Source organism: Pan paniscus, chromosome 8 (genome assembly GCF_029289425.2).
Source record: "Pan paniscus chromosome 8, NHGRI_mPanPan1-v2.0_pri, whole genome shotgun sequence".
Classification (NCBI taxonomy): domain Eukaryota; kingdom Metazoa; phylum Chordata; class Mammalia; order Primates; family Hominidae; genus Pan; species Pan paniscus.
In genome coordinates this window covers 133,429,543-133,443,438 of record NC_073257.2, presented here as the reverse complement: position 1 = coordinate 133,443,438, position 13,896 = coordinate 133,429,543, and the positions used below count along the sequence as shown (strand labels likewise).

The 13,896-nt window shown below is 49.4% G+C and overlaps 1 protein-coding gene across 4 annotated transcripts in view; it reads left to right on the top strand.

Annotated features, from left to right (window-relative positions):
- FGFR2 (fibroblast growth factor receptor 2) overlaps positions 1–13,896 on the top strand; it is a 119,229-nt gene that overhangs the window by 17,702 nt on the left and 87,631 nt on the right. The window lies entirely within an intron of this gene.

The window sequence follows — 13,896 nt, the reverse complement described above, 5'->3', positions numbered from 1 at the left end:
ACAGTACCCCCAGAAGGTCCTGAGTTGAGAAAGCAGGAGGCAGCCTTGCCCTCCTGGAATAACTCTTAACCTTCCCTTTTCTTTTGTAGCCTTGGCCACTTTAAAAGTATTTCTTTATTCAGAAAGTGCGTAGTGTGGGAGGGCCTGCTCTATGGGCTTGGGGGAAAATGTCAAACGGGATTTGGACATCTATCTGACCTTTCAGGGCCATACAGGGCAAACGTATCCGCTGGAGTATGCACCATTTATTGAATGTTTACATCAATATCAGGGAGGTGAGCTTGTCCCAGCAGCAGCTTCTAGGAGCCACAGGTAACAGTAAGTGTGGCAAGGTGACTGTCCCTGAAAACCTGCTTCTGGAATGAGTCAGGCTTTAGGGTATGCTCTCTGGAATGCAGGCCAGCCACCCCAACTCACAGTAACGCAGGCCCTTAGCTCTGTGGACTGCGTGAGGCACAGCTGTGGAGACTCTTGCCCATGGTTTGGTGTTTGCAGGGTTATTCCCGGCATGCAGTGGGGCTAGGGTAAGTTATCCGGCTCCTGAGCCCTGCTGGGGTTCTCATCTCAAGGGAATTCTGTGGTGTGTTACTGTGCCCCACATGCAAATATCAGCTACTCTCAAATGTGTTGGATGGATGAATAGTAGAAGGTATTTTAAGAAGCCACAGGCCTCTTTGTAAATTAAACAGGCATCATACATGGGTGTTGATAATGATTAATCTAACAAAATCTTCAGATGTTTAGTCTCTGGGAACATTCCAGAAATCCTCACTTAGGTAACTTATATGTGATGAGACCTATTTGTTCACTTGAAAGAAAACCTGTTTTGAAGTCAGAGGAATGAGAATAGAGGCTCTCACATGGTTGGAAAAAGCAATCTGCAGGCCGGTTACGCCCCGTAAACAGGAACCCAGGACTGCCCTCCTGGCCAGGGCTGAGTTGCAGGATGGGGACCCCCCCCACCTCCAACCGCCCGCCAGGATGAGGAGTGCTTGCTCTCAGACGTGCCCCTCACTTTAAGTATACAGAGGCCTTCCTAGGCAGCCTTTGATTGTGTCCTTGTGGTGACCTTGCCCTGCAGCAGGCAGCACTGGAGATGTTTTTCTCTTCTCTAAAGCATGACTCTGAGGCTCAGCGGTGTGAGGCTGTCCAAGCTGACACGTTCACTACTGGCAGAGGCGGGTCTCAAAGTCTCATCCTTGGACACTGGAGCTGAACTTCTTGTAGTGTGGGTCTTGGACCAGCAGCATCAGGCCTCACCTGTGGGAAATAAAGAATGTCAGCCCGCACCCGCAGGCCTACTGACCCAGAATCTTTTTTTGTTTTTTCCTTTTGAGACAGACTTTTGCTCTTGTTGTCCAGGCTGGAGTGCAATGGCACAATCTTGGCTCACTGCAACCTCTGCCTCCGAAGTTCAAGTGATTCTCTTGCCTCAGCCTCCCGAGTAGCTGGGATTATAGGCTCCTGCCACCAGACCTGGCTAATTTTTGCATTTTTAGTAGAGACAGGGTTTCACTGTGTTGGCCAGGCTGGTCTCTACCTCCTGGCCTCAAGTGACCCACCTGTCTTGGCCTCCCAAAGTGCTGGGATTACAGGTGTAAGCCACAGCGCCCAGCTGACCCAGCATCTTTGGAAGTGGGAGCAAGGAAGCTGTCTTAAACTGACCACGTGGTTTTATGCACAGTAAAGTCTGAGAAACATTGCATTGATCCCTACTCCAGTCCCTCTCCGTACATCTTTTGGGTAGAGTGGGTTGGGGACGCAGACTGTCTTTGGCTGTGCATGTGCTAGAGGCTGAACAGGACGAGATGGGAGCAGTGCAGTGTCTTAATGGGAATCGGGATTTTCACGGAGGAGCTGTTGGAACTGGGCTGAATAGGAGCCTGCCAGGCAGCAGAGCTGGGTGGGCTTGTAGGTAGAGGGAACAGTGCCCATGTGGACAGGTAATAAGCCAGAGTGTCAGAGAAGAGGGATGTGGGGCTTGGAGCAACCAAGCCTCAATGCGCATGATGTTCTTTGGGTTTTATTCTCTCTGACTTTGGAGTGGTCTGTGCCTTTTTAAAAGAGTAGAGATCATGTGCTTTTCAGAAGATTCCTCTGGGGGTCTGCGGTGGCTACAAGGGGCGCACCATGGGTGATGGGTTAGGCGCATTGCAGAGGTCTTGTGGAGGACTGGAGGAGACCTGTGGGATGCAGTTTTGCCTGTACTTTCTTTCAGAGCTAAGCTTTCTATCAGGGATAGGCCTAATAGGGGAAGGGGTGTGGGGACTGATCAGAGGAAGGGCCAGAGGAAAAGAGGGGCTTCAGGGCCGACTTGGAGCTTGGGCGGCAGTTCAGTGGTGTGACTCCCTTCATCGTGTAAGCGAAGAGGCTGCTGGAGGAGGAGGAGGTTGAAGGTCACTTGCTTGTTTTGGATACGACCTCTGCAGACATCCAGGTTATGTATTTCCTCCCCCCGGGCAGGTGGAAATATGAACCTACAAGCAGGGACTTGAGTGGCATCTGCGGGGAGGAGGTGGGAAAAGCCACAGGTGCCCAGGAGACTGGAATGCAGGGAAAGGACCAGAAGAGCCAGAGGTGGAATTCTGGGTATATCCATGGATACAGGAGGGGTGGCAGGGAAGGAGAAGTTTCCTAGAAAGGCAAGAAGTCCTCCTTGACATGTTCCTGTCCATAAGAACACATACGCACATGCACGCACCAGGAGGAAGCAGAATGCTAACCGAAGATAATTAACCCCCAACTCTGTGTTAGGGATTGAGAAATAGACCAGGAGCCCTGCCCCCTCCTCTCTCACTTCCTGACCTTCCACACTGAGAAGACCTGGCTAGGCAGCCTTGCTTTTTTTCCTGTTTAGCGGAGGAGTGAGGATTTCAGCCGGAAGGTCTTTCTGATGGCAGATGTGTAAGTGCCAGACATTGTGCTGGGTGCCTTCTGTGTCCTATCTCATTTATTATTGTTCCTGCTCTGAGGACTTGCCTCAAGGTCATACGATTTGTAAGTGGCATAGTCTCGGTGTCAGTGACAGGTCTGTTTGGTGTCTCTCTCTCTCTCTCTCTCTCTATATATATATATATATATTTTTTTTTTTTGAGATGGAGTCTCGCTCTGTCATCCAGGCTGGAGCACAGTGGCGTGATCTCGGCTCACTGCAACTTCCGCCTCCCAGGTTCAAGCGATTCTCCTGCCTCAGCCTCCCGAGTAGCTGGGACTATAGGCGCCTGCCACCATGCCCAGCTAATTTTTGTATTTTTAATAGAGATGAGGTCTCCCCATGTTGGCCAGGCTGGTCTCGAACTCCTGACCTTGAATGATCCACCTGCCTCAGCTTCCCAAAGTTCTGGGATTACAGGCATGAGCCACCATGCCCGGCCTTGGTCTATACCTTTAACACCCCCAGCCTTTTCTGAAGAGTCACCAGAGAGGGGACAAAAATGAGGCCATAGCCTTACTGCTAAGGGACCATGAGAGGCTTGGGGTATAGCTGTCTGTTGAGACAGGTGCTTTACTACTTTGTAAGATGAAGAGAGCTGCCTCTGGCTGAGCACTGTCATTAGGACTCAGGGAATGGAAGTGTTTTGAGACCAGAGGGTTCAGTTTCAGGACTGGAGATCACAATGCATTCATTTTACAGAGTGACAACTCTGTAGGGCCACTCTTCACCCTAAGATTGGGTCATTAAAGGCCAGGCACATCCTATTCACTCCTTCACCTCCTTGTGAGCCCCCAACATGCGTTTTGATGAAAGGGTTTTCCCCAGAACAGTGTGTCCCAAGAAGCCCTGAAGGGCTGGAGATGTACCAGCTTTCTCTGCTATGTCCAGCAAGTGTATTTTCAGAAGGTAGGAGGCTCGGGCTGGGCTGGCCAGGCAGCCAGGCACACAGACTCCTCATTGTACATCCAAGCCGGGGCGTGCAGGACTTCAACATAACTTGTAGCGCAAGTATCTATTTCCTGGGCGCTACATGATCTAATGGCCTGTCGCTTTGGGAAATGCTTTCTGAACAAAAGACTCGATTTATTTATTTATTTATTTTTTGAGACGGAGTTTCGCTCTTGTTGCCCAGGTTGGAGGGCAGTGGCGTGATCTCGGCTCACGGCAACCTCCACTGCCCAGGTTCAAGCGATTCTCCTGCCTCACCCTCCTTAGTAGCTGGGATTACAGGCGTGTGCCACCACGCCCGGCTAATTTTGTATTTTTAGTAGAGACGGGGTTTCTCCATGTTGGTCAGGCTGGTCTTGAACTCCTGACCTCAGGTGATCCACCCTCCTTGGCCTCCCAAAGTGCTGGGATTACAGATGTGAGCCACTGCGCCCGGCCTTTTATTTTTTTAAATTATTATTATTTTTATTTATTTATTTTTTTGAGATGAAGTCTCGCTCTGTCACCCGGCTGGAGTGCAGTGGCACGATCTCGGCTCACTGCAACCTCTGCCTCCCTGGTTTAAGCGATTCTCCTGCCTCAGCCTCCCGAGTAGCTGGGATTACAGGCGTGCACCACCATGCCTGGCTTAATTTTTGTATTTTTAGTAGAGATGGGGTTTCACCATGTTGGCCAGGCTGGTCTTGAACTCCTGACCTCAGGTCATCCACCCGCCTCGGCCTGCCAAAGTGCTGGGATTACAGGCATGAGCCACCGCACTCGGCCAGGACTCAATTTTGAAGTTCTTATGCAAGCAAAGCTGCCCATATCTAGGAGTTTATGCACACAGTACTGATTCAATACCTGTGTCTTAGTGGTCCATCAGGAATTTTTCACTCATGAAATATGACTTTAATACACGTGTTGGGACCAGAGAGAAAACCTTCCCTCTGTGCATCTTTTTTTGGAGAACACTGTCATGAACAGCCGAAAACATCAGATCAAAAGCGAGAGGGATACTGACAAAACAGGGAGTGCGGATTTCCACTTTGGGTGGGGACATTGGGAGACACGGTGACTCACTCCTCGGTAAGTGCATTCTTAGGCTCTTTACTCTGTGTGCATTTTTATTTTCTCATGGGCAACAATATAATTTCTTTCAAACATGAAGAGCCATCCAGCATGTTTCTCAAAGGCAGACTTAAATGATATGAGGGGTGTGCCTAAATATATAATTTTTAATGGTTACCATATTGGAAACATTAGCCATGATCCCATCTGATGACTAGGAACATGAGCCAGTCTGGAGTTTCTGGAGAAATCCAGCTACCGCTGCAGAGGCGGCTGTTAGCTGTTGTTACCGGCATCCTTGTTAGCGACCAGGGAGGTTTCAGTCCCGACTTGTGTCTACCAGACACCCTGACAACTGGTTAGAAAGAGAGGACTGCACCCTTTCAGCCTGCGTACTTATCTGTTGTTTGTTGCTTTGACTTCTTTTTGTTCTCCGTTTTTATGTTGGCAGTATTTCTCGAGGTAGAGAACTTTCACCTTTATATTGTGCGGAGTATTTGTCCCTTCCTCGCCCCCTTAAAGAACACGTAGTACCTATGCCTTATAAGGTCTCTGTTTGATGTGAGGAATTTGGTCTTCTTGCAAGTCGGCTCTTGCAGAGGGGAGGCTTTGAGGATGTCTGGGCTGCAGCAGGCTGTCTTCGTTGCTGTGTACACAGCCCTCATGGCAGGGCACGCAAAGGTGGTTGGTTCTGACTTCAATGGCGGGACTCCATTGCCTTTATTTTTTAATTTAATTATTATTATTATTATTTTTGAGATGGAGTTTAGTTCTGTCACCCAGGCTGGAGTGCAGTGGCGCGATCTGGGCTCACTGCAACCCCCGCCTCCCGGATTCAAGCAATTCTCCTGCCTCAGCTTCCCGTGTAGCTGGGACTACAGGCACACACCACCATGCCCATCTAATTTTTGTGTTTTTAGTAGAGACGGGGTTTCCTCTTGTTGGCCAGGCCGGTCTCGAACTCCTGACCTCAAGTAATCCACCTGCCTGGGCCTCCCAAAGTGCTGGTATTACAGACATGAGCCACCGCACCTGGCCTCCATTGCCTTTATTTCTTTCTGCTGATAAGTTCTGATGCCAGTGATACCCAGATTGTGCCATAGGAAAGAGGGGGCTGGGCTCTTCCAGAAACCCTATCTTGCAGAAATCTCTCTTCTTTTCCTATGGACAGAGAATTGGGTATTGACCAGTGAAGACTTCTTGCTGGGACTGGGCGTGGCCACTACAGGACATCTTCCAGACTAAGAGGGCCAGTTGGGGGTTACTGGACCAGGGAGGACAGTGGCGGCCACTTACTTGCCATGTGCTTTGTGTGCAGTGACTATGTAGCGACATTTGCAGCCGGACTGTGTTTCTTCCGTAGAGACACTGGCAGCCCTACAGCCCTACAGCCATGACATTTACTCTGTACAAGGTGGCAGGAGGTGTGGGAGGGCACCGGGAACCGAAGGCCATTTTACTACCCTTCCCGCAGTGCTCCTGTTACAGTGCTTGTGGGAGTCCCAGCTGTGCCTCCAGGTACAAACGGGTTTCTTCCTGCAGCCCGCAACCCTGACAGGACATGCCTCCCGGGTGTGCTCCTAACCTGCCTCTTCTCTCTGCCCCCTCCCTCTTTCTCCTCTCCCCTTCCCCTCTCTTTCTTCCTCTTGCCTTCCTCTTCTTTCCTCTCCCTCCCTCTGTTTCTCTCCTTTCCTTTTCCTTGTCTCCGTCTCTCCTCTCCTTTTTCCCCCTCTCCCTCTCTTTCATCCTTCTGTCTCTTCCAGAGGAGTCTGTTCAGGGATTTCTTTCTCTCTTTCTTCTTCCTGGAGGAATGTGTTTAGGGATTGGACACCTCTGACTTTGGAGGAGGGAGAAACCTCAGTGGGATGGGTTCCAGGACGACCCCACCGCATCCTTGGAACTAGGATGATCTAGACGTTGGAAAAGACACCATCCCTGGGAAACCCCAGAAAAGGCTTAATTTGTGAAAAGTAATGGAGGGAGCTGTGCCGTTGGTAGAAACTGCTTTTTTCTTCCTTAACAGTTTAAATCTGTCGTCCATTCTCCGTGAAGTGATTGGACGGGGCAAGACTCAGGTTTCCCATCTGTTCTCTGTTTGCATTTGGGCGCCATTTCAAAAACCACACGGGAAAAGTTTATAGGCAAACATTATAAAAAGTGACAGTCTGAAGTGCTGCTATCGCTGGTTTGGCAATGTAAAGTGTTACCTGAAATAGCTTACCGTTTCCAAACCCTTTTGCTGTTTCAACTGTCTCAAGACAACCCTCCCGCTGAGATGGGTGAGAAGTCCAGCTGGATGTGTGCAGTGAAGTCACATAAGTCACAGCCTTTTTTGACTTTTACAAGATTTCCCCCTCCTGGGGCTATCTTCACATACAGCGAGGATTTTTTTCTCTCTGTTTACTTATAGAGAGGTAAATTCATGCAGCTTGTGGCTAGTGGCACTCCGTGTGATGTCAAATGGTCTGCTGAGGGGCTCGGAGAGTCAGGCAGCCCCTGCCTCAGTTTCTTTCTCTCCCCAGTCAGAGGTCCTATGAGCCCCCAAGGAATAACAGGATGGTTTTCTTAGGGAAGGAAGGCCAGGTCAAGGCAGGAATTACTCACAGCTGATGTGCAGATGCCTGTTGTTATTCATACTATTTATTTATTTGTTTGTTTTTTTGTTTGAGACAGTTTCACTCATGTCGCCCAGGCTGGAGTGCAGTGGCATGGTCTCGGCTCACTGCAACCTCCACCTCCCGGGTTAAACGATTCTCCTCTGCCTCAGCCTCCCAAATAGCTGGGATTACAGGCACATGCCACCACGCCCAGCTAATTTTTTATATTTAATAGAGATGGGTTTCACCATGTTGGTGAGGCTGGTCTCAAACTTCTGATCTCAGGTGATCCACTTGCTTTGGTCTCCCAAAGTGCTGAAATTACAGGCATGAGCCACTGTGCCTGGGCTACTTATTTATTTTTGGAGACAGGTTCTCGTCTCGCTGTGTCACCCAGGCAGGAATGCAGTGGCGCGATCATAGCTCAGTGCAGCCTCTGGGGCTCAAGCGATCTTCCTACCTCAGCCCCCTGAGTAGCTGGGACTACAGGTGTTTATCATCATTCCCGGCCATTTTTTTTTTTTTTTTTCATTTTTTGTGGAGAGAGGATCTTACTGTGTTCCCTAGGCTGGTCTTGAACTCCTGACCTCAAGTGATTCTCCCACCTCGACCTCCCAAAGTGCTGGGATTGTAGGCATGACCTGCTGTGCCTGGCCCATTTATTTTTTGATTAGCTGTACAAGTACCTGTCTCTCTCATTTTTAAAGTATCAAAACAGTCAATTTTATTTTTTATTTTTATTTTTGAGATGGAGTTTTGCTCTTGTTGCCCCGGCTGGAGTGCAATGGCGTGAGCTCAGCTCACCGCAACCTGTAATCCTAGCACTTTGGGAGGCGGAGGCGGGTGGATTGCCTGAGCTGAGGAGTTTGAGACTGGGCTGGGCAACGTAGTAAAACCCTGTCTCTACTAAAATACAACAACAACAAAAAAATTCCCAGGCGTGATGGCATGCACCTGTAATCCCACTACTCCAGAGGCTGAGGCAGGAGAATCACTTGAACCCAGGAGGTGGAGCTTGCAGTGAGCCGAGATCGCGCCACTGCACTCCAGCCTGGGCGAGAGCGAGACTCCGTCTCAAAAAAAAAAAAAAAAAAGGCCAGGCATGGTGGCTTACGCCTGTAATCCCAGCACTTTGGGAGGCTGAGGTGGGCGTATCACGAGGTGAGGAGATCAAGACCATCCTGGCCAACATGGTGAAACCCCGTCTCTACTAAAAAAAAATACCAAAAATTAGCCGGGCGTGGTGGCAGGCTCCTGTAGTCCCAGCTACTCAGGAGGCTGAGGCAGGTGAATAGCGTGAACCCGGGAGGCGGAGCTTGCAGTGAGCCAAGATCGCGCCACTGCACTCCAGCCTGGGCGACAAAGCCAGACTCCGTCTCAAAAAAAAAAAAAAGAAAAAAAAGGCTGCTTGCTAACACGCTGCTGGTACTTCCCAAGTATTTGAAACTTCTGGGAGAAAATTCACGTGGATGCAACTGAGCTTTATGCAGCAGGGCTGCAGTAGTGTGGCCACGGCAGTAGAAACGAGTGTTGAGCTGTGTCCCAGGAAGGAGACTTGGTGCCTTGTTTGTTTACCAATTTTAGGAAACAGTGACAAAGATTGGCCAATACTACTGTGAAGCTTGCTTGCTTCTTTTCGAATTTTAATTCATATTGTGAAAAATACATGGAAACATATTCTCTGTCTGTGGAAACCTCTGAAAGAGCATTTGTGCATAGCAAGGCGGCTTCTGGAACCTTCTCCCCATTGCGTTTTGGCAGGAGATGAGGGAGATGTTGGGCTGTGCACCCCTGGTGGATTCGCACAGGAAAGGTGAAAAGTATGCCACAGCAATGGGAAAAAGTAAATCCAGGAAGTGCTCACATGACTACAAAAGGAGTTATGTACATTTCCTGGGGAATTCTTTGCTCTTTCACAGAGCAGGCTGTGCAGCCTGGTAGAGTCAGGGAGAGGTTGTCCATCCATGGGGGGTGACCAGAGTTAGGGAGGCCCCTTTGCACATGCAGGCACAGGGGATTCTCTGATTGTCCTGGCTCCGCGCAGCCTGGGGCCAGGTCAGTACAACTGTGGGGATGAACATGGAGGGCTCAGGGAGTGCATGTTTGCAGGGAGTGGGCAGCGGGTCAGGTCACCTGCAGCATTCAAACCCAGAAGAGAAGCTAAGCCCTGTGGACGGCAAATGGACCCAAGGACACGGGCAGGGACAGAGCTGCTTCCACTGAGCCAGCTGTTAGGCGCTTGTGTTCTTGGCCCCCTGGCCGGGGTTGTCTTTGATATGTGTCGTGTGTGCTGGGCCCTGCAGGCTGGGCTTGGGGGGCCACTGGGTGGCCTGGGAGGCTACCAGTGTGGCATTTGGCCCCTCCCCAGCGTATGACCCCACCCCATCCCTGCCTCTCTTCTTACTTACATCCTCCTCTTTTTATTCTCCCCAACCTCTTTCTCTCTTTCTTGTGTGTTTATTCATGCATTCTCCCTAACATGTGCTTGCAGAGTCTTCTGGGATACCCAGGGGTATTACTGGCATGTTTACTAAAGGCACCGCTGATCCCCAAAATGGGCCCTTTGTGAAATGACCACTGAAGGGGTGGAGGGAGGAGTCCTTGCTTTCTCAGTTTACCAAGACAGCAGTTACTGGTTTGAGACTTTGAAGACAGGATGGCTTGATTTTTATGGATAAACATCATTATCTCATTGGTGTATTTTAGGGGGTGATATTTTACTATCCTTGAAGCTTGGCTATCTAGATGACAGTTTTGATCTGGTTTTACTGGGATCAAAAGCAGTTTTAGTACATCAAGTCATCTTAACTGTCCATTGAGATGGGACTCCTGTAAAATCACTTTGTATCTGGAGATAGCAATCCAAGTGTTCTGGCTGGGCGCAGTGGCTCACGCCTATAATCCCAGCACTTTGGGAGGCCTAGGCGGGCAGATCACGAGGTCAGGAGTTCAAGACCAGCATGGCCAACATGGTAAACGCTGTCTCTCATAAAAATACAAAAAAGTTAGCTGGGTGTGGTGGTGCACGCCTGTAATCCCAGCTACTCGGGAGGCTGAGGCAGGAGAATCGCTTGAACCTGGGAGGCGGAGGTTGCGGTGAGCCGAGATCGTGCCACTGGATTCCAGCCTGGGTGACAGAGCAAGACTCCGTCTCAAAAAAAAAAAGAAAAGAAAAGAAAAAGAAACCCAGATGTTCTGTGATTATCCTCTGAAAATCGTGGTGCTTAAAAAATCACAGCAAGTATCTTCCGCCTTGAAGAATAACAGTAATAGTGACAGTTATTAGCCCGACACGTTGTAGTTGATGATCAGGTTCGTCTTCGTTGGCTCATTGGAATCTTACCAATAATAAACCAGTATTTGGGTACTCTTACCCTGCAACAGATGGGGAACACCAGGCCAAAAGGTTAAGCAGGAATGGAGAGGCGTGGGAACTCAGGGCTTCATCCTCTTCTCGTCCAGGGCAGCACCCTTCACCAGGCATCTCCCATGTCCAGCTCCGAATAAGACACAGGTCCTCGCTGTCCCCTGTTCTTCCTTCTAGAACAGCACGTGGTAGTCCAGCAGCTCAGATACCCCCAGTTTCAGCAAGATTTTGGGGTTTACTGATTTTAGGTGAAGGAAAGGATTCTCAGTGAAAACACTTTCATTTAAAAACAGGAAATCATACATCATAACTCCTCCTTTGCCGGGAGAGAGATTTTTTTCTGCATCACAATTGCAAATGCCTTGCTTATCTTTTTTTTTTTTTTCTTTTTTTCCCCCTAATGGAGTCTTAGAGCATTCCTCTGCGTGACATAGGGACATGGTTGCACCTTATCTGAGGGTCAGGATGGAGCAGATTGGTGTGTGGGTCCCAGGTGCCTTCCCTGTAAGGGAGGGAAGCTTTGCTGCTTCTGCTCAGCGGCTGCCCTGGTGATCAATTCTGGCTAAGAGGAAAGTACATTCCATAACATTCCTGGTGACTTGCTGATCATGTGATGTTGTCGTAATAGACATTGATCATTTTATGACCCAGACTAATCCAATGTACATTCATTCTAACATGGTGGGTGCTGTTTCAGCAATGAGTTGTTGGAGACCTGGGACTCAAAGGACATCTGGTCCTTGCCTTAGCCAGCTGTCAAAGGGGTTGGACCAATAGCGTTTGGGGCCCCTTCAGCTCTCATGTTGAGTGAATCTGTGACTCTAGGATGTTGGGAGTGGGAGATGGGCCAAGATTTGGGACCAGACTGAATCCCTGCCGTCTTCTCCTCCTTCTCATATTTCTCTTCCTTTCTTTTTTCTGTTTGGTCTCCATAGTTTAAAGTATTTCTATTAGTCACTCAATTCAGCCGCATTTTGACTTAACCAGCCTTGAGAGACTTGCTCTAAGAGCCTTCAAACTAAGTTCCCAACATCTTTTAAACTTCGCTTTGTCCTTCACTTCTCAGCTCAAATGCCTGTTCTTTGGAGAAGTCTCTCTGATTGTCTTATACAACAGGGATTGAAACACTTTTTGCAAAGGCAAGACTGCAAATATTGTAGGGCTTGCAGGCCACAGGGTTTCTGTTGCAATGACTGAACTCTGCCCTTGTAACACACAAAAGCAGCGCCAGACAATAAGGAATGGGCATGGCCGTGTTCCAATAAAGCTTTGTTTACAAAAACAAGCTGCGGCTGGCTTGGCCCGCGGGCCATCATCCGCCACCTCCTGCCAAGGGACCAGCCCTCCTCTGCCACTGCTGTGTGTGCCCGTACCTTGCCATGTCCTTCTTCCTAATGCTTAAGCAAGAACACTGTATTTTTTGTAGATTTTGTATTTATTGTCTGTCACCCCCACCATAATGGACGCTCCACAAGTGCAGGGTCTTTATCTTGTCTCCTCTTGCTGCGGAGCTTCCAGAATAGGCTTGTTGTATAGTAGACATGCAGTAAATAATTACTGAGTGAGAAAACAAATGTTAGAAACATAACCTGCCCGTCAGCTGGGCTTTCCTTGCTTTGGGGTGCATTTGTCCATGTTACATTTAGCTTCTATTTTCCTCCTTTTGTTGTGATTCTCTCTTTGTGTTCACGTGCTAGTTGGCATCTGGGGCTTGGCATGCATGCCTTTGGTGATGCCCCTTTGAGAAGCCCCGGGCCTCCTGTGTGGCTGTTGATGGTGGTGGTGAGGGGGATTTCTTGTCCCCGATGCGTGTGGCCCTTGCTCCTTTCACAGTGGGACTGAAACACAGATTGACTTGATTTCAGTCTCCTGTGGGAGATTTGTCCTTCTGAGGGGTGTCTAGGCAAAACAGTTGCCTTTGATCCTGCCCTGATTTGGTGCTGTCTCAGTGCTGGGAAGCTTTGCATTTTCTAGGCCTGGAACTCTGGGTCCCATTCACACTTCTCACTGGAGGGATGAAAGCCTCCTTCTTGGGCCCTCGTGGCCATCCCAGCTGGCCGCTCCAGCTGTTGTTATTAATAAACGCCAATGGTGTCCTCTCAACTCCAGTGGAGAGGTTGTGTGGGTTGGATCCTTGTGGGTCCAATCCCGTGCTGCATATCTGGGAACTGTGACCTTGTTTGACATGGCCATGTGTCTGCCAAGCAGGATGGGGTCGGTGGCGGGAAGCACAGAGAACCATGAGACCCACGCCTTTTCTCTAGGGTCTTGGTGTCTCCTTGGGGAGATGGGATGCGTTCATGAGAATATGGTGCATCCCATGAGCTGGCAAAGTGGGCAGGTGCATGGTGGAGGGGGAGGGAGCCAGTGCTCTTCCGCCCAGGGGGATTGATGCAAGGTGACTCCCATCATGGAGGACCCTGCTTGATTTGGGCCTTGGAGGGTGGATGACAGGGAAGAGAGGGAGGAAGGACTGTCCCTACAGAAGAAGCCTGGGACATGTGTGGTGGGTGTTGGTGAGCAGGGCGGGACTCAGCTTTGTCGTGTGGAGTCGGGGGCACACAGCACCCAGCGGCTTCATTTCAGGACCCCTGTAAGTGCAATGGAGACTGCCTTGCAGCTGTCTGGGCATTTTGCTCTTTTTGTTTTTGGTGTTAAGGCCTCTAGGCTTTTATCATTTTGGGAAAACAGCAGGTCTCAGCTCACCCAGCACAGAATTAGGTCTCTAAACCGGCAAACTACTGATCTGAACATGAGAGCTCATGAAAACTCTGGGTGGCAAAGAATCTTGTAGAAGGATCCCTTAGTTTTCCTTGAGTTTGAGACATTTCATTTTAAGAAGCTTGGCCTTGGGGCAACAGACCAAGTCTAGCACAAATAATAAAGAGTGTATGTGTGTGTGGCGCACAGTCACGTTTCACGTACAAATGTGTAAAACTCGGCATTCTTACAAATAAAACATACCACAATAACAGATTTTTGCAGGTATTACGGTGCAA